At 40.6% G+C, this 19,880-nt stretch overlaps 2 long non-coding RNA genes across 2 annotated transcripts in view; one reads left to right on the top strand and one right to left on the bottom strand.

Moving 5' to 3' along the window:
- The window catches only part of LOC146396001 (uncharacterized), an 881,025-nt gene that overhangs the window by 207,474 nt on the left and 653,671 nt on the right, over positions 1-19,880 (bottom strand). The window lies entirely within an intron of this gene.
- Positions 1-19,880, top strand: part of LOC110256983 (uncharacterized) — a 218,842-nt gene that overhangs the window by 117,689 nt on the left and 81,273 nt on the right. The window contains exon 4 of the long non-coding RNA XR_014829811.1: positions 10,416-10,548. This is a non-coding gene — a long non-coding RNA (uncharacterized LOC110256983). The remainder of the gene's footprint in view (positions 1-10,415; positions 10,549-19,880) is intronic.

Raw genomic sequence — 19,880 nt, 5'->3', positions numbered from 1 at the left:
ATGTACCAGAGCGGTCCTCATGTACCTGCACCCCAGTCTGAAGACCCCTGGCTACTTTAACTCCATCGCATCAATTGCAGTTTGCCCCACTTAATCCTTTTTTTTTTTTTTTTTTTGCTTTTTTAGGGCCATGCCATGGCATGTGGAAGTTCCCAGGCTAGGGGTCCAATTGGAGTTACAGCTGTCAGCCTACACCACAGCCACAGCCACATGAGATCCAAGCTGCCATGTCTTCAACCAACACCACAGCTCACAACAATGCTGGATCCCTGACCCACTGAGCGAGGCCAGGCACTGAACCTGCATCCTCATGGGTACTAGTCACATTCGTTTCCACTGCACCACAACGGGAACTCTCTGTCCACTTCATCTTGATAGTGGCAGAGACCAGAACAATCTACTTGTCTTTAACTTTGCACCACTGTACCCACCATGGCCATAGGCTGTTGGAGTTTAGTGGGTGGGTTGAAGAACTGTTATGACGCAGAATTAAGTAAGTTCAATGAATTATTATTTTTCTTTGTATAAACTCCACATGGTTAACCACCCTTTTATTTGTTTGTTTGTTTCACAAAACTTAAGTGCCCTGGCTTTGTTTTTCTCTTTCTTTCTGAAAAACACTGCCTTTGTTCTTGAAGTCCCGCTGAGAAGGAGGGGAACACGACTTCTCATTTTCATGTAGTCCTTGCCGCTGAGCAGCAGTGTGGAGCAAACGCCTCCTTTGTAACACAGGAGTCGTTTATGCTTGGCATGCTCAGAGGGAAAAAGCTGAAAAAAAAAAAAAAAAAACCAGATAGATCTCTTCCTTCAAGTTGTGTTTCCACACCCCACTGGAGTGGGAAGAATGTCCCATCAGTACCGTGGTTGGGCCAATTGCATTTTTCCCCACAGGCATGAATTTGCATGGAAATTGCTGCTCTCTGTTGGCAGGACTCTTCTAAACATTTCACCCAAAGAATTATACCCAACATGGGAGTCTGCCCTCTGGGCTACATCTCTGTTGGACTAGGAAAGTGAAATTCCTCAATGAGAAAGGACTTGCCTTAAGTCTTCAGATTCAGGAATTACCAGCATAACACTCCAGCAGATTTTATCTGTCTCCTGAGTCTTCTGGGTAAACTTTGTGAAAGATGGGGTGGTGCAGGAATTGTAGGGGTGTGGGGTGGGTTAAGGATTTTGATCTTGTCTTAATGACTAGAGGAAGTGTTAAAGGATTTCCCCAAATTATCTGATTTTAGCAGGCAAAAATACAGTGCTCCAAGTTGGAGGAGGAGCAAAGTGGAAGCAGGGTAGAAAAGAAATCCAGACAAAATAGCACAGTGACTGTCCTGCCTCCAACCTCAGGCACCTCTCCCATGCCTCAGTGTGGCCTCCCACCTACTTCATGGCCCCAGGTCTCTCCTTCCTCCTCCCATCCAGTCTTGCTTTCAGGAATATGCCCAACATACTGAGTATTTACCCCTCAGTAGTGGCTGAAGTCTGCTGAAGCTTTTCCCTGAACACAGACTCCTTAATCTTGGAGGTGGAATGAAAAGCCTGGCCTGAGGTTTCAGCCATCGTGAGCAGGTGGGGAAGTTTTTAGTTTTTATTGTCTGTGTTGATAAATCTTGTTATTTAGATAATTGCCTACTCTCTCTAGACTCAAAATTGGCCCAGACTTTGACACCTTAGTTGTGAAATTACCAGAAAATGGGTCTAATCCAGGAGATGAGGGGTGAAAATGTTGGTGTCAGGTTGCTAAGGTGCTGGATGAATATCTAGAAAATTCCCTCAGAACTTCCAGCCATCGTCACAGTTCCTCACAAAGGGTTAGAGCCCTGGAAGGCCCCCTGGGAGGCTTGAGGCACCCTTGTCAACTAACTCCCAAGAGAGGTCTGAATAGCAGTTTTATGTTTGTAGAGAGGAGGAGGAGCATTTGAGAACTGGAGTGATTTGAACAGGGGAAGCCGAGAGGGCTCTTCACTTCAAGAGTCTAAGGAGAAAAGACAGCATATGTATGAGGTGATATCAGATGGGAATAAAACAAGTTAATTCAGGTATGAGCCTTTGAACTATTACTACACCTAAAGTTCCCTCAGAGAACAGAAGAATCCAGGTGGGTTTTAATGCAGAGTTTAAACGGTTTGCTTATTTTATTTTTTTCTTTTGCTTATTTTGATTTTTCATAAATTGCTTTGTTTGGTGAAGGGGTTGGATCTTTTTATATAATTATAATGGAATTTTGATAACTGGACAGCATTAGAAAAGGAAGTGAGGCTTTGGACTGAAGAAGTTAGGATGTAGTGCATGAAAGCAAAAGAAGAGAAGGTAGAGGGGGAGCTAAGGGGAAGGGGTTGAGGCTGCAGAGAGGGCACAATTTGAAGGAGCAACTAGTGAAAGGAAAGATGCAGCCAATCTTTTTTTTTTTTTAAATTTATTTTCCCACTGTACAGCAAGGGGATCAAGTTATCCTTACATGTATACATTACAATTACATTTTTCCCCCCACCCTTTGTTCTGTTGTAACATGAGTATCTAGACAAAGTTCTCAATGCTACTCAGCAGGATCTCCTTGTAAATCTATTCTAAGTTGTGTCTGATAAGCCCAAGCTCCCGATCCCTCCCACTCCCTCCCTCTCCCATCAGGCAGCCAAAAGTCTTTTCTCCAAGTCCGTGATTTTCTTTTCTGAGGAGATGTTCATTTGTGCTGGCTGTTAGATTCCAGTTATAAGTGATATCATATGGTATTTGTCTTTGTCTTTCTGGCTCATTTCACTCAGTATGAGATTCTCTAGTTCCATCCATGTTGCTGCAAATGGCATTATGTCATTGTTTTCATGGCTGAGTAGTATTCCATTGTGTATATATACCACCTCTTCCGAATCCAATCATCTGTCGATGGACATTTGGATTGTTTCCATGTCCTGGCTATTGTGAATAGGGCTGCAATGAACATACGGGTGCATGTGTCTCTTTTAAGTAGAGTTTTGTCCAGATATATGCCCAAGAGTGGGATTGCGGGGTCATATGGAAGTTCTATGTATAGATTTCTAAGGTATCTCCAAACTGTTCTCCATAGTGGCTGTACCAGTTGACATTCCCACCAGCAGTGCAGGAGGGTTCCCTTTTCTCCACAGCCCCTCCAGCACTTGTTATTTGTGGACTTCTTAATGATGGCCATTCTGACTGGTGTGAGGTGGTATCTCATGGTAGTTTTGATTTGCATTTCTCTTATAATCAGCGATGTTGAGCATTTTTTGATGTGTTTGTTGGCCATCTGTGTATCTTCTTTGGAGAAATGTCTATTCAGGTCTTTTGCCCATTTTTTCCATTGATTGATTGGCTTTTTTGCTGTTGGGTTGTGTAAGTTGTTTATATATTCTAGAGATTAAGCCCTTGTCAGTTGCATCATTTGAAACTATTTTCTCCCATGCTGTAAGTTGTCTTTTTGTTTTCCTTTGGGTTTCCTTTGCTGTGCAAAAGCTTTTCAGTTTGATGAGGTCCCATGGGTTTATTTTTGCTCTAATTTCTATTGCTTTGGGAGACTGACCTGAGAAAATATTCATGATGTTGATGTCCGAGAGTGTTTTGCCTATGTTTTCTTCTAGGAGTTTGATGGTGTCCTGTCGTATATTTAAGTCTTTCAGCCATTTGGAGTTTATTTTTGTGCATGGTGTGAGGGTGTGTTCAAGTTTCATTGCTTTGCATGCAGCTGTCCAGGTTTCCCAGCAGTGCTTGCTGAATAGACGTTCTTTTTCCCATTTTATGTTCTTGCCTCCCTTGTCAAAGATTAATTGACCATAGGTGTCAGGGTTTATTTCTGGGTTCTCTATTCTGTTCCATTGGTCTGTCTGTCTGTTTTGATACCAGTACCACACTGTTTTGATGACTGTGGCTTTGTAGTATTTCTTGAAGTCTGGGAGAGTTATAGATGAAGCCAATCTTAACTTTCAGGCACCAAGCAGGGGTTGCAAACTAGCGGTCCATAGGTCACATCTGTATGTCCATAGGCAAGGGCATACATAGTTTAAAAATATATTAAAATTGTTGATAATGTTTAAAATCTGAGAGATGTAACATTAAAAGTCAGGTTTCTGAGCTCTCTGGAAAAATTGGAGGAGCTTGCACCACTGGCCACAATCCTATGTGGCAATGACCAGGTAGGCTGAGAGGTGGCTGGCTCCTTCTGTTTGGGCAGGAGCTCTACAGTTTGCATGTACACTCTTCATTTGTTCTCTCAGTCACCTCACTCTTTTACATCATCTGCCTTCCTGTGTGGCCCTAATTTTGTAAGCTCAGGAGCCAGCATCTCTTGGCTTAGGGAAGGAAGGCTGCCCATTAGTTGGCCTCTCAAGGGAATTCCTGGTCCCTGCTGATGTTCCTGCTGACTCCTCTGGTCATAGTCATCAGCGTGAAGGGCCTTGGCCCTGGTTGCTCCCCTTTGCACTCATCACCACCTGCTGTCTTCTCCAAGCATAGCTCTGTAATACATACCTTGGGCTGGAGTCTCCAGAAGACTGAACCTTAAATGAAATAGGGCATGGCCATGGGTTGTGTTGCCATATAGTATATAAACCAACTTTGGAGTCAGTAGCTAGGGTACTTGGTTGCATGAACTGATAATTGTTATTTTAGCTCCTCTAAGTACCTTCTGCTCAACACTCCCCACAACCTTCTTTAGTCTTCTTCATACTCTTGTAGGGCTGATTTCTATTTCTATTGTTTTTACTAATTAAATTATTGTAATTCAGGGAAAGCTCATAAAGTACTAATGGGTACACAGGAATAAGCAAATGGTATGTAACAGAATAGTGAACAGTCAATGATAATGGACTATAATGTGAATGGTGCTTTCTGGATTGGCTGGAGAAGAAAGGTCCCCATGGGACCGTAATGGTGTCCTACTGGGCAGTAAAGGGAAAGAGTTGTAGACATTTAGAAAAAGTCTTTCAGGAGAGAGGCCTTCCCACAACTGAGTTGGTCAAGGCCTGCTGCTAATGTCAATGGATCTTAGAAGGTCAAGTGTTCTCATCAGAGGACGATATCAGGAAGCCAGGGAAATGTGTTGTGAGGTTAGGGAGGGACTGTGTGGATGACAGCCACAAGCTCTGCTGAACATACTTAAGGTCAGAAATGGGAACTAGTGGTTTAGGGAAAGGAGTTTGCTAGCCTTAAGCACAAATACTAAATTAATAAGTAATAATTACTGTATTAATAAAGCTGTGAGAAGAGTAACTGTCCTATACTTTAAATAGTTCCAGAAGTGGTATGAAAAGTAAATATATAAATTATATAGAAGGCTAGGAAAATAATGCATTTAAGAAATGCATCTAAGAATACACAGATGTGAATGAATTGGAAACTCAGACCCACATATCTTGTTCACTAAAATATTTTATTCTCATATACACGGTACTATGAATTCCATGTTTTGGTGTCATTGTTATTTTAAATGAACACATTCCTATACCTCTACATAATGAAGTAATTTAGTCTCCCTTAGAGCAGAGGTTTATAATGGGTCAGTAGACATTGCAGGTGCTCAGGTTAGCCTGACCAAGATACTTGAATTCAAATCCTGTCTCTGCAACTTACTAGGTGTTAATCTTGGGGATATTACCTCAACACTCTAAGCTAATTTCTGAAATGAAGATGACAATACATAATACATTGGGTTGCTGTATTAAAGGATAAATATATCCTTTACATATTTATATGGGGATTAGAGTATAAATATGTAATCCACATGGTTTAATGTATGAGACCTAGTGGTCTCAATAAATGGTGATTCTTTGAAAGATGATAATTTGTGCTGCTCTTCTTCAAACCCCTTTTGAAAGGTCTCAGATTCTCTGGGTCAAACTAATTATGAGCCTATCAAGCTGTGTAGCATCTGGATGAGATGAGACTATGGGCAAAATATACAGAGAAGTGATGGCTATACCATTTTATTCTCTCTCAACACCTTTGTAAAGCATCCATAAAACTTGTGTTTACTGAAGAATCCCTGTGGGTAAAATTAGTGAAGGGAAAAGCTGAAATGAATGGTTAGTACCAAGTCTGAAATATCAAACAGAAAAGAAAAAGAAATCACTTTATAGCCTGTGAGCATGGGTGCTGGATGGAGAAGGAAGGCAGGAGAGAGTAGAGGTGCTTGGACTTCATGCTGGACCTCTGCTGATTGTGCTAGGAAAGCCATTGGCTTGGATGTCTTACTGTGGTTTGACCTTCCTCCACAACCCAGAAGCTAAATGAACCTAATTAAGGGAGCAAGCCAGCAAACAAATGCTTCAGCATAGAGAGCTATAAGAGAACCCGCTAGACTGGAAGCTTTAAAAGAAACTTTAAGGCTGAGGAAAGGAGGGTCATGATGGAGGGAGCACCCAGTGACCAGGGAAGTAGCAGTGGCCTTAGCCTTGGCCAGCAGTGGGTGTACATGTTTTGTGACATCAGCAGTGGCTGGGGAAGGGCAGCAGGGTGGAAACACAGTCCAGGCTAGTGACACCTGCTGGGGTCAGTGACCTTGCCCCTGAGAGTAGCTGTAGCCCAGTGAGGGAGGGGTAGTCTCCGCTGGTGAAGGAGCCTACCTTCCTGGGCTCCTTGAAACTTTGAACAGAAATTTCTTCTAATAGTAGTTGGTTTTCTTCTAACAAAGCTTTCTGTGTGATTCATGTGGCCAATATGCTTGCAGGTGAGGGAGTTGATGCCAACTTATTGGGCTAAATCTCCTCAGGTTTCTGAATGGGGCTGAGACCATGAAAATGCTGATTCAACCCAATAGAAGGTGCTCTGAGAACCAAGTGTAAGTTGACATGTTTTTGAGGTTTGTGGTGTACCTAGTGCTGTATCAGCTGGGCATTTGTATCTTATTTTCTGTGCCTCTGCCTCCCCTGCTCTACCAGCTAAATGCAGAGATGACTCCTACCTGTACATTCAGACCAGTATCAGTACCTGGGCCAAACTTTAAAAAAAAAGAGAGAGAAAGAATATTAACTAAATTATTAAGACCCTCCCTTCCACCTCCTCACTTCTGTGTGGGCTTAGAAACAATGAAAACTGTGGATTCAGACTTGGCAGTACAAAGTGTGACTTCTGGGCTGCAGTATCCTTCTGTCCCAGGGTCCTCACTGCACTTGACATTCTTAGTCTGCCCCTGGCACATTCACTCTCCATTCTTGTCCACTCTACTGTTCTTCTGAGGGATGGTCTCATGTGTTCTGCATCAGCCAGGTCCCCTTGCTCTCTTCTGCATCCCACCAGCAAGGCAACCTGTGGTGTTTGTTCCTGGCTCCCTTCCTACCAGGGCCTGTGTTGGTGGTGGTTGTGGTCCTCCGTAAAGTCCACAACTTCTGTTTGGTGACCGTCTCTCACAGTCACAGCTGACAGCTCTCTAGGTCAAAGCCCTTGAGAGACAATTCCTACCAGTTCCTTCCCTTTGACCCTCAGACACAGGGATGGTTAACGTCTCTCACTCCCTTGTTCCAGTTCCAGAGCACATCAGGCCCCTTGTTGGTTTTTTTTTTAACTCTCTGCTGAAAATTATTCCTTCATGAAACTCTTTCCTTCTCTTTCATATGTACATCTCTTTTCTCCTAGGACCATGACTGATCTGTCACTTAAGGCCTGTGCCTATGTGGCTTTCCTAGTCATGGGGTTATCTCTCTCCCTTATCTCAGTCAATCCAAGGATGGCACTTCTCTTCTCAGCATCATGGGCTTCCTGGTTGCTCCTCCCTATACCGAAGCCTGCTTGTCTGACACCTGTCCAGTCCCTCCCCTTGGCCCTAGCTTCCTCTGCTGAAGTGCATAGGAAGCTCTCCTAGAACCATGACCATAGCCTTAGACCCATAAGCACTGAATTGCTTTCTGCTTCTCTAGTTGCTCTCTGCCCCCCAGTTCTCATCAGGTATCCTCATATCCTCAGTGTCCTCATCATGACAGCCGAGACAACTATACTCCTTCTGCTATAGAGTCCTCCTACACACCTTCTCCTAGTTTGGCTTCAACCACCCTACCTTTACTTAGTGAGTCTCTGTCATCAATGGCACATTCCAACTTTTTCTTGTGTCAGCGAGAGCTGTAGTGGAGAGCTGTCTTTCAGAGGTTTTGATGCTGCAACAATTGACCTCCGAAACTGCCCTCAAGTTTGGAACAAAGATTTATGAGGTGGAGCTGAAGAGTTAATAAATGATTTTGCTCAAAAATCAGAAGTGTTTACTAGGGAGAACAAACATATCATGTTTTATATCACCCTGATTTGGTATAGTACTACATGTTCCTGAAATAATTTTCCTAAAATTTGTAGAACCAAATAAAAATGTATAATAAATATAAATGTATAACTAGGTATATATGGCAATCTATTACAGTACACTGTATATGTAAAATATATATTTTCTCCTATCCAAATATGATTGTGTACTCTTAGTCACTGAAATCCATCAAGGTAGAAGGTACTGAGCCCTCTCAGCTAAGGAGCATTAGCCCACCACACTGTCCATGCAGTCAGCAATGAGCCCTTCACCTCTCTATCTTGTGTGGAGTGTATTCCATGGTGTACATGCTTATTTTCTGCCACTTGATCTAAAGAATACTTTTAATCCCCAATGGCTGACATACAGCCACTGAGGGAGAGTCCTGGACTTGCTGTGAAGAAACAGAAAGCTAACACTCTGAGGGTTTGTGATTGGAAGAAATTCCAAGGAAGTGCTTGGAGAAGAATAGTTACATATGGATGGTGGGAGCCCTTTGCCATCTTGAGGACCCTCAAAAACTTAGCTGCAGCCTGGGAGGATCACCCCCAAATGGCAGGCGTGGTAGCTAGAAGAAACAAGGCAGGAGGCCTATCATGACTTGAAGGGAGTTGAAGAGAACCAATGAGGGTATGTGTGTGGCTGATAACTTTAGAACTAAGGGGAGGGTGTTATTCATCATTTTGCAAAGGAACTGCTCAAAGTGCCCAATTCAGCCAGCATGTCCATTTCCAGCACCTACCTACCCTCCATGCCAAAAGGGTTCCAGGAGTCATTTCTTTTCTTCTCTCTGTAACAGTTATCCTGAGTGTGTTCTGATAAATGAAATAAAGGGAAGAAATAGAATTTCCATCTAGAGCTAGCTATGGCTGTGCAAAAGAGCCAAACAATGCTAGCTACAGCTTTGCAAAAAGAGGCCAAAATAAGCAGCTGTCATGCATTTGTCAAATGCAGGACTCTCCCTAGTATTAAATCAGCCCCATCAAAGCACTTTTATTGCTGATAAATGGATTGAAGTAGATGTTAGCTATAAAAGGGCCTGCCATTTGGAGTAGGAAACATGCTGTGAGGCCTGTGGCTTAGGGCCATTCTTTTAGAGCCCAACAGTATTTACTGAGTAGCTTCCAGTTCTATTGCACTGTTTTAAGAGTATTCTATTTTCCAAGAACTTAAGATCAAATTCAGAACATTTCCATGATTCTGGTGGGTTGTAAAGAGCCATGGTCATTCATTCAAAATCATTAAGGACTAGGCCAGTACTCACCCCTGCTTATTCTTTACGTAATTGTGGTAGAAAGAATAGTATCTGATCTAACTTTATTATAATAAATTATTATACTTTATTATAATAAATTGTTTCTCAAATTAGCAATTTGATTCTTTTGTCTTTTTAGGGCCGTGCCTGGGGCATGTGGATGTTCTCAGGCTAAGGGTCGAATCAGAGCTGTCGCTGCCAGCCTATGCCACAGCCACAGAAATGCCAGATTCAAGTCGTATCTGCAACCTACACTGCAACTTGCAGCAATGCCGGATCCTTAACCCACTGAGTGAGGCCAGGGATGAAATCCACATCCTCATGGGTACTAGTTGGGTTCTTAACCCACTGAGCCACAACAGGAACTCCACAATTTGATTCTTTAAAAGTGGGTGACTCATCTCAATTATTATTGCTGAAATTTCAGAGGGGGTGAAATTTAAAAAAGAAGTCTCATTTTTATGTATAAAGACTAGGAAGGCATAAGTTGTGTTTATTTCCTAGAAGGAGTATTAATTTACATTGATTTACTTATTTTCTTTCACCCAGTCATTATGACTGTGTAATAAGTGGCAGGGGTTTGTGACTTCATCTGGAGTACACGAATAGTGTCCTCTTTAGTGCCAAAAATTGAGAACAGTGGCTCAACAAAGTCTGGCAGCTATAAAGAGCCATGTTCTATTCCCCTGTTTTCCTGTGTTTCTAGGAGTGTTTAATTTTCTTGGGATTGGCAAACTGAGTCAAGTCAACCAACAGGAAACCAACTATCACTTATCCTTATGGAATGACTTTTTCTTTAGTCCATTACAAATTTATTACATTTAAGATGACATTCAACATACTTTTCTAAGAAATCTTAATGTGGGACAGTTTGGGTGAATGAGTAGAATTTCCCAGTATGTTCCCTTTTAACACAGCCTCTTTTCTTAGGAAGGAGCCAGCAATGATGGAACCAGATAAAGTCAGTGTTAACACAAGGCAATACAGCATGACCAAATGCAGGATGCTGAACACATTTCTGGCAGAAGCAAAAATGATTGACCCATAAATCAGCAAAGATTTTGTAAGTGTCTCATGTGCTACAAGCTGCTTTCTTTCTGGAAATCTTGGCATATTTATTCCCATTCTCCCTCTGTCTCTATCTCTGTTTCTCTTACACACAAACACACGCATGCACACACATAGCGTTTTGAATAATAATTGGCACCTTTTAATATTTTATTTTATTATTATGGCATTCTAATCCTTTTACTGACTGTGATAACTGCATTAGTTCAAACCATTCCAATTTTGAGCTACTTTATATGAAGATTAGAACATTAATTCTTTTTGAATTAGAACAGTAAAAGAATAATTTTTACGCTGGGTAGATTTATAATATAAAACAAATTATTTCATTAACTTCACCTACAGAAACATTAGAATGGTCAAAAAAGGGAGTACCCATTGTGGCGCAGCAGAAACAAACCCTGCTAGTATCCATGAGGATGCAGGTTCGATTGCTAGCCTTGCTCAGTTGGTTGGAGATCTGGTGTTGCCTTGAACTTTGGTATACGTTGCAGATGCGGCTCGGATCCTGCATTGCTGTGACTGTGGTGTAGGCCAGCAGCTGTAGCTCCAATCTGACTCCTAGCTTGGGAACTTCATATGCCACAAGTTCAGCCCTAAAAAACAAAAAACAAAAAACAAAAAACCAAGCCACACACACACACAAAGGTGTTCCTGTCGTGGTATAGCAGAACCGAATCTGACTAGGAACCATGAGCTGTAGTTCCAATTCACCCTCTTAGCCTGGACCCTCCATATGCCACTAGTGGGGCCCTAAAAAAGAAAAAAAAAAAAAAAGAAAGAAAGAAAAAAAAAGGTAAAAAAATCCAGGATTGTATAATATTTCAGTACACTATATATATATATATGTATATATATATGTATATATATATATTTAAAAAAGCAATTTATAGCTAACTAGGAATTAATTTCATTTACACAATTCCTTTTTTAAAAAAAGTGATAAGCAACAAGTAGTTAATTATTACAGTCTTTCATGATTGTGTCTAGAAAGTATCTGGAAATTTAGCAAATTTAGCCCTGGGGGTTTCTGTGGCCCCAAGCAAGTTGTTTAGCTTTTACCTCGATTTTTCACTTGTAGTGTGGATTATCATATTAAGAATCACAAATTTAAGAAAATGTTGAAGTGGTAAGAGATGAATTAACCTGATCATCTGCCTTGATTTTTATTTTACTTTTTACTAATACTATATCTGACACTCAGATGATGTGATTTGTCCATGGTCTCATAGTTCATTTTAAATTTGGGTGTTCAAAGGGTCTTTATCTATACCAGCTTGACCTGAGCTGTCACAAGAACAAGGATTTCTCTGTGAAGGAAGGTGGTCCAGGCAGGGGCTGTGAGATTATTCATTCTTTGGGTCTCATAATCCTACCTGTGGTTCCCTCATCCCAGAAGTCCTCTCTAAATTCAGTAAGGTTCTTTCATGCATTGTTCATGAGGGGTGGTTCCTTGAGTTTCGCTGGTAGTCCTTCTGAACACCATCTCAAAGAAACAGAAGCCATTTCTAGCTTCTGTTCTATAAAACAAGATGATTGTAAATAGGACATTCCAGGAACTGACAATTTTGGTGAAGAGACCATGATTCTTCTGTAACTAGATCTGCTATTATCTGTAGCCTTGGACTAATCATATGGTCTCTGGGCCTTACCTCTAAGTAAAGGATACTCCTGTCCACCTCAAGGGTATGGTGTTAACGAAAGGGGAATCCCAACATCCACTCTTTCCTAGTGGTGTGTGACTTAGAGGAAGTTACTCAACCTCTCAGTGCTTTGGTTTTGCTCTATGAAATGGAGATAATAAAACAATGTCTACTTCATAGGATTGTTGTGAACAATGAATTACTCTTTGTCAAACACTTAGAGCAATACCTGAAACACAGTAAACATTCAATGTATGTTAGCTGTTATTATTATTATTATGTGGAATCACTTTGAAAGAGACAACTATATTAAGGTAAAGATTTAATGGGAGTTCTCATTGTGGCTCAGTAGTAATGAACCCAACTAGAATCTCTGAGGATGTGGGTTCGATCCCTGGCGTCACTCAGTGGGTTAAGGATCCAACATTGCTGTCAGCTGTGATGTTAGTTGCAGATGTGGCTCGGATCTGGTATTGCTGAGCCAGTAGCATTGCTGCGCTTGTGGTGTAGGCTGGTAGCTGCAGCTTTGATTCGACCCCCTAGCCTGGGAATTTTCTTTTTAGGTACGGTCCTAAAAAGCAAAAAAAAAAAAAAAACCCCAAAAACCCCAAAAAAGATTTATTTACTTATTTATTGGCTGTACTAGCGGCATATGAAAATTTCTGGCCCAAAGATCAAATCCGTGCCGCAGTAGTAACCTAGGCTGCAGCTGTGGCAAATGCCAGATCCTTTAACCTACTGAGCTGGCTGGGGATCAAGCTCATACCTCCTTTGCAGTTTTTTTTTTTTTTTTTTTTTGTGGTCTTTTGTCTTTATAGGGCTGCATGCACATCTGCAACCTACACCACAGCTCATGGCAACGCCAGATACTTAACTCACTGAGCAAGGCCAGGGATCTCAACGTGCAACCTCATGGTTCCTAGCGGATTCGTTTCCACTGCACCACGACAGGAACTCCTGCAGTTGTATTCTTAACTGACTGTGCTACAGTGGGAGCTCCCAAGAATTATTTATTAGTACCTAAATTACACATATAAGAATTGGGTTTAAACATAGGTCTCATAGTGTGGAAATCCACCCTATGGATTGGTAGAAAGGACTTCCAAATATTACTTCCTCTTCAGTTTCTTTTCTCCCCCACTTCTTTTTATTGTAGTTTTTCCCTTTTTCCTTATCTCCTATTTTTTTTTTCCAGTTCTCTGGAAAATGAAAAGTGATCTTGAAGGGGAGAAGATTAAATTCTTTCAATTCCTCAGAAAAAAAGAGGCTATAAAACCACAATGTAATAATGCTAACAATAAAAATAATATGTAGTCAAATCTGGAAGCAGTGTAAACAGACCTAGCTTGGCTCTGGTTTTGGTGTGGCTGATGAAAGCCTACAAGTTTTTCATTGATTTGCAGGCTACAGAATGCAATTCAGGTTTAAGGAATCCCTGCAGTTTAGTAAAATTGTTGGGAGCGGGTGGGGAGGGGCTTTTGCAAATATTTTTCTCCCATGTCTTTGTCAGTTTGAAATAATATGAAGGTTTATTAAGTAATAGATTAAAAATGTGTTCAACTGTGAATGATGTATTGGCTGAGATTAATACTATACATATAAAGTATTGAGTGTTGTAGAGACTGACTATGGTAAGGATGTGGGCTATGTGTAACTGAGACTACTGAGAGTGACTAGGAGGCATTTGGATAGATGTCCTGCCAGTTCCTGGAATGTGGCTTCTGTCTAATTTACACAGCAGGCTCTTTAAAGGAGGACTCTGTAGGGTAGATACTCTGCCAACTCTCTGTAAGTAATGAATGGTCCTCCATAGAGAAGAGGACTCTGAGGGCTCTGAGACCACCAGGCAGTACCCACTGCTACCTCCACTCCTATCCACCTGTCTACCTATCTGTCTGCCTATCTATCTATCTATCTATCTATCTATCTATCTATCTATCTATCATCTATCTATTCATCCAGCTGTGATCTTGGAATCAATTGATTTCAAAGAGGCGGTTGTAGAAATTATCAAGAATCCGCACTAAGTGAGGGACCACCAGTGTCTCAATCCACATTAAGGACAAACTGTGAAATGTCTTTGGATATAGTTAATCTCAGCGGAATGTTATATCCATAGTTTAGTGGAGAAATCACACATTTGTAAATTGAGAAAGTCCCCATTAAAGCTATCTGACTTTACTGAGAAGAACAATCTCGGAAATTATACTGAGAATGAGCAATAGTATACATATTTAAATCTCTCAAGACCGTGGTTATGCAGAGAAGAGCAGCAACAGCCTATTGTACCCATAATCTGTGCATTAAAGAGCCCCGAAGTGCACATTTACACAGCAGACCATGGCCTGACTTCAGTGGCAATGAGCTGTGGATTGAATGCTCATTGAGAGCTACCAGGCACTTCCCCTTACTTGGTAGTAATAGCTCCAGTGGAACCCTTTCACACTTAGGACCCTGGTGTAACAAGCAAGATGAAATGAATGCATATCTGCCTTTACTTTGACAAAATTGTTGTTGTTTTTTTTTTTTCCTTTAAAAAGGCTCATTTCCATTGGCATTGACCTAATGCAAGAATTCCCAGAAATATAAATTGAAAAGGAGAGTTTAAATCTATACTAACAATGCTATTCAGAATTTAGTCATGTTGTAATATACCATATATCATTATTGTCAAATATTGCTTTGGTCTGCAGACATAATTAATATAAGCTAGCCACTAATAGTGTCATATATAATCCGAAACCGTTAGTATAACAAAAGCCAACTAATATTTATCTCTAATGTGATATAATCTTTACTCACATCACAAAGCATCAACAAAGGGTATATTCTTTAATGCTACATTCCCAAGGGTTTACTTGAACTTTTTTCTGGTTTAATTAGCTTATTCGTTTTAATTACAGTGCAACATTTATGTGGTGTTTAATCTGAAAGTTAATCCTGTTTTCTTAAAAGATTAAGTACAGTAATAAATATAAAATAATGGTGGCTGTATCTTATAGGATTGGTACTTTGCCTACATGAATGACTTGTGCTGGAAATAGCAGAAATAGATTTGCTCCAGTATTCTTTTGTTAAAACATTAATGCAACAAAAATAGCTTTCCAACCAATTAAGAGTGTCCATAAACCCCAGATTCCCATTCTGCCTCCTGACTCAGGAATTTTCATGTCTTATGGATTTGAGGTGGAACCCCCAAGACCTGCTGCAGTGATTTCACTGCCTGTATTCATGTGTTTATGGACCACAGCCCTCCCTAGAATTTTCTCTTCTCTTGACTAGGGAGTCTGACTTTTTCCTAGAGACAGGCATGCTTGTCAACCAGCATTCTTCTTTAGCCTAACTCTTGCTTTTGTCTTTGGTAATTCATTGTCCATGTGGGCAACCTGTACATTAGGTACTCCATCCCTCAGTTCCTTGACCTCCACATTGATGATGACTTTCTTTTCCATCTTACTTAGCCACTCACTTTCATGGTTACATTCTAGACTTATTTCCAGAGACTACATTGCCCTGAAGTCGCCTACTCAAATATGCCACTCTTCAACTCCTTCTCCCTTTCTTCCCTGCTTTCACTCAGCAGTACTTCATTAAGGTCTCTAGTCCATCAACTTCTCCATTGTCAATCACATTCATGTTATCAAATTTAATTGACACTTTTTGGTCCACATCCTATTTTGCTTTACAGTAGCATTTGTCAGAGCTGCCAACTCCTGCCATTTTGAAATACTTTTTCTCTTGGCTTCAATGACACAGCATTTAACTGCTTTTCTTCTATTATACTTGCCTTTCTTTCCAACTCAGTCTTGGGGACTTCTTCTCTTTGTTTTTTTCTTTTTTCTTTTTAGGACCGCACCCACGGCATGTGGAAGTTCCCAGGCTAGGGGTTGAATTGGAGCTGCAGCTGCCAGCCTACGCCACAGCCACAGCAAAGTGGGATCTGAACCATGTGTGTGACCTATACCACAGCTCATGGCAACGCCAGGTCCCCAACCCAGTGAGTGAGGCCAGGGATTGAACCCACATCCTCATGGATGCTAGTCAGATTCTTTTCCACTGAGCCACAATGGGAACTCCTCCTTCTCTTCTATTAAAACTCTTCATAGAATGTCTCAGAGTTTGGTCTTGGGCTTTCTTTTTTTTCTTAAATCCCAAAGACTCAAAGTCCATCTATATGGAAAACACAAGTCCACACAAAGACTTTTACATGAATAGTTATTGCAGCTTCATTTACAGTAGCCCCAAAGTGGAAACAACCCCAAAGTCCATCAGTAGGTAAATGGATAAACAAAATGTGTTATTTGTACATGGAATACTACTCAGCAATAAAAAAAATAATTAAAAATGTGACATGGAAGAATCTCAAGTACATTATGCTAAGTGAAAGAAAATTGACATAAAAAAGTACACACTTTATGATTCTATTTATTTAAAATTTTAGAAAATGCAAGCAAATGTATAATAACAACAGCAACAAAAAAAAAAATCCACATTACTTGAAGCTGGGGTCAGAAGGAGAGATGAACTGCAAAAGAGCATGAGGGAAGCTTTGGGGGTGATGGAAATGTTCTATATCTTTATTGTATAGTAGTTTCATAGTGCACACATCAGTCCTGAAATTGAACACATTAAGGAGCTCCCATCCTGGCTCAGTGGTAATGAACCTGACTATGATCCATGAAGATGTGGGTTCAATCCCTGGCCCTGCTCAGTGGGTTAAGGATCTGGCGTTGCCTTGAGCTGTGGTGTAGATAGCAGACACAGCTCGGATCTGGTGGCCTCACACAGTTTTGAATGTAAAATAGTCTGGAGATGTGAATGCAACAAGACTAATGAAATCTGTCTTCTGTTACATTTTATAGTCATTATCCTGTGGTGCCTCACAGCAACATCATGGGGGAATGATTATTTTCTCCATTTTAAAGATGAGCAAAATGAGATGCAGAAAAATTAAATAGTTTTCCAAAGTCTGTCTGACTCCAAAGAACTCAGTACTTCTATCTCAGTTGTTTTCTGAAAGGGAAGAAATAAAACACAGTTTATGCATCTTAGCCTGAGCCATCAGAGAAACAGGTTTGGAGAAATTTTGACTAGTCAGTGCCAAATTTCTGTTTCATAGGCTACTTGTTCTTGGAGGTTGTGAGATGCAAAAGGAAATATACCTCCTTAGGAGATTAAGCTGGACACAGCCTGGCCATCTGCTCTCTTGGCAGGGGCTGACATAGGCTGCCTTTATGGATAAGGGAGATGGAGCAGGGCATGTCACTGGCCAACAGTGCTTTTGGCATTGAGGCATGGAGGCAGACGGACTCCTAAGCTGACTGATTACTGTCAACATCTTAGAGTCCATGGAATAGACATAGTGAAAGTTGTACATCTTGAAGAAAAGGGATAAGGTGAAATTTTTGTTTGTTTGTTTTTGGCGATACCCATGTTATGTGCAGGTTCCCAGGCCAGAGATCAAATGCATGCCACAGCAGTGACCTGAACCACTGCAGTGACAACACTGGATTCTTAACCTGCTGAGCCACATGGAAACTCTGAGGTGGAGTTTTGATAGCAATAAAGCCCCAGTGGTAGAAGGAGACCCCATTTTGGCCAGTGTCACTGTCAGGTATTATGCTAGGTGCTGTGGTTAGAGCAATAAACAGAGTATGGTAGGATATAAAGATGTTACTTTTTAACGTGAATATATATTTCATTACAAATTATGATCAACTCCATGATGAAAAAGTAGAGTGTTCTTTAATAGCATGTAGTGGGGAGATCTGAGTCTGGGCATGGAGTGGGTTTTAGGGAAGGCTCTCCTAATAAAGTGAACAAACCCTTTGGGTTTCTCGTAACAGACTCAGTAGATTGCTCATCAAATACCCACTTCCCTTCCCTTTCCTTCCTTAAAGAACCTCCCTCCTCTCTTAATATTTTCATGTATGACTATCCATGTGCTTCAGGGGAGGTGACCCCAGGATATTGGTCTTGATTTATGAGTCAATCATGGTAGTCTCAGTGCCTTGCCATTGATAGGTTAGGGCTTATGTTACAATTTTGGCTAATGAGACAAAAGAGAAGTCTGTTAGAGGGCTTTGGGGAATGATTTCCTCCCACTTTACGAGAAAGAGGCTCTTTTTGGTTCTGAATTTTGTCATGTCTGACATTGGGTGCAGTTCACTTGACAAATCCCACTCACCAAAGGTAGAGCAGGAGAGCAGAAAGAATCTGGGTTTCTCATTCACAGCAACATGGATGCAACTAGAGATTCTCAGACTAAGTGAAGTCAGAAGGAGAAAGACAAATCATATGATATCACTTATATGTGTAATCTGAAATATGGCACAAATGAACCAATCTACAAAACAGAAAGAAACTCATAGACATAGAGAACAGACTTGTGGTTGCCAAGGGGGAGAGGGGAGGGAGAGAGGTGGACTGAAAGTTTGGGGTTAGTAGATACAAACTATTATATTTAGAACAGATAAACAACAAGGCCCTACTGTATAGCACAGAGAACTATATCCAGTCTTCCGGGATAGACCATGATGGAAAAGAATATAAAAAAAAAGAATGTACATATATGTGTAACTGAGTCACTTTGCTGTACAGCAGAAATTGGCACCACATTGTAAATCAACTATACTTTAATAAAAATTAAAAATAAATAAAACATAGAAAAGAATTTGGGTTCATATTGGCTTCCTTAACTGTATTAAGTCAAAATGGAGCTTTGGAGTTTTCAATGTACTCTTCATTTGTGAGCTTTTGAGTCTGAATTTGTTTCTTTGCACCTGAAAAAATAACAGGAGTTATCCAGGTAATGAGTGTGAGTGGAGAAGGCCACTCAGACAGAAAAATGTATGCACAGCCCTGAAGTGGAAATAGAAAGTAGTGTCATGTGGCCAGAAGGTAGTGAAGTGAGGAAGAAGATGAAAATGGAGATTTGGTGCCACTATCATCTTTGGACATTAGCTAATAATTTATATTTAGACTCCTTACAGACTTATCCAGGTTATAATTCATTTTTTTTCATTTTTTTATTACTCAAATGAATTTGTCACATCTGTAGTTGTATAATGAACATAACAATCTGATTTCACAGGATTTCCATCCCACAGCCCAAGCACATCCCCCCACCCCCCCAAACTGTCTCCTCCAGAGACCATAGGTTTTTCAATGTCTGTGAGTCAGCATCTGTTCTGCAAAGAAGTTCCATCTGTCCTTTTTTCAGATTCCACATGTTAGTGAAAGCATTTGATGTTGGTGTCTCATTGTATGGCTGACTTCACTTAGCATGATAGGTTCTAGGTCCATCCATGTTGCTAAAAATGCTGGTATTTCATTCTTTTTGATGGCTGAGTAATATTCCAGAGGAAGATGAAACTGGAGATTTGGTGCTACTATCATCTTTGGACATTAGCTAATAATTTATATTTAGACTCCTTACAGACTTATCCAGGCTTATAATTCATTTTTTTTGGATGACTCTAACAGAACACTAGATGATTCTAACTTTTTCTTTTGCATAGTTGAGAATATAAATAATTACATACCTTGATAATCTGCAATATGTGTAAAACTCACTAGTAATCACTGAGTCTCTAACTTGGCTAATGTAACAGTAGCCTGGAGTGATTCCTATATTTTTGCTCCTGGACTCCTATCTAGTGGGATTGCCTAAAGGTTACTCAGT

The sequence above is a fragment of the Sus scrofa genome, chromosome 15 (genome assembly GCF_054392235.1).
Source record: "Sus scrofa isolate SSC_HxYL_T2T_F1_AM1 chromosome 15, Sscrofa_HxYL_maternal_Yorkshire_Landrace_v2.0, whole genome shotgun sequence".
Classification (NCBI taxonomy): Eukaryota; Metazoa; Chordata; class Mammalia; order Artiodactyla; family Suidae; genus Sus; species Sus scrofa.
The sequence above is the reverse complement of the archived record's forward strand: the minus strand, read 5'-3'. Positions and strand labels throughout refer to the sequence as shown.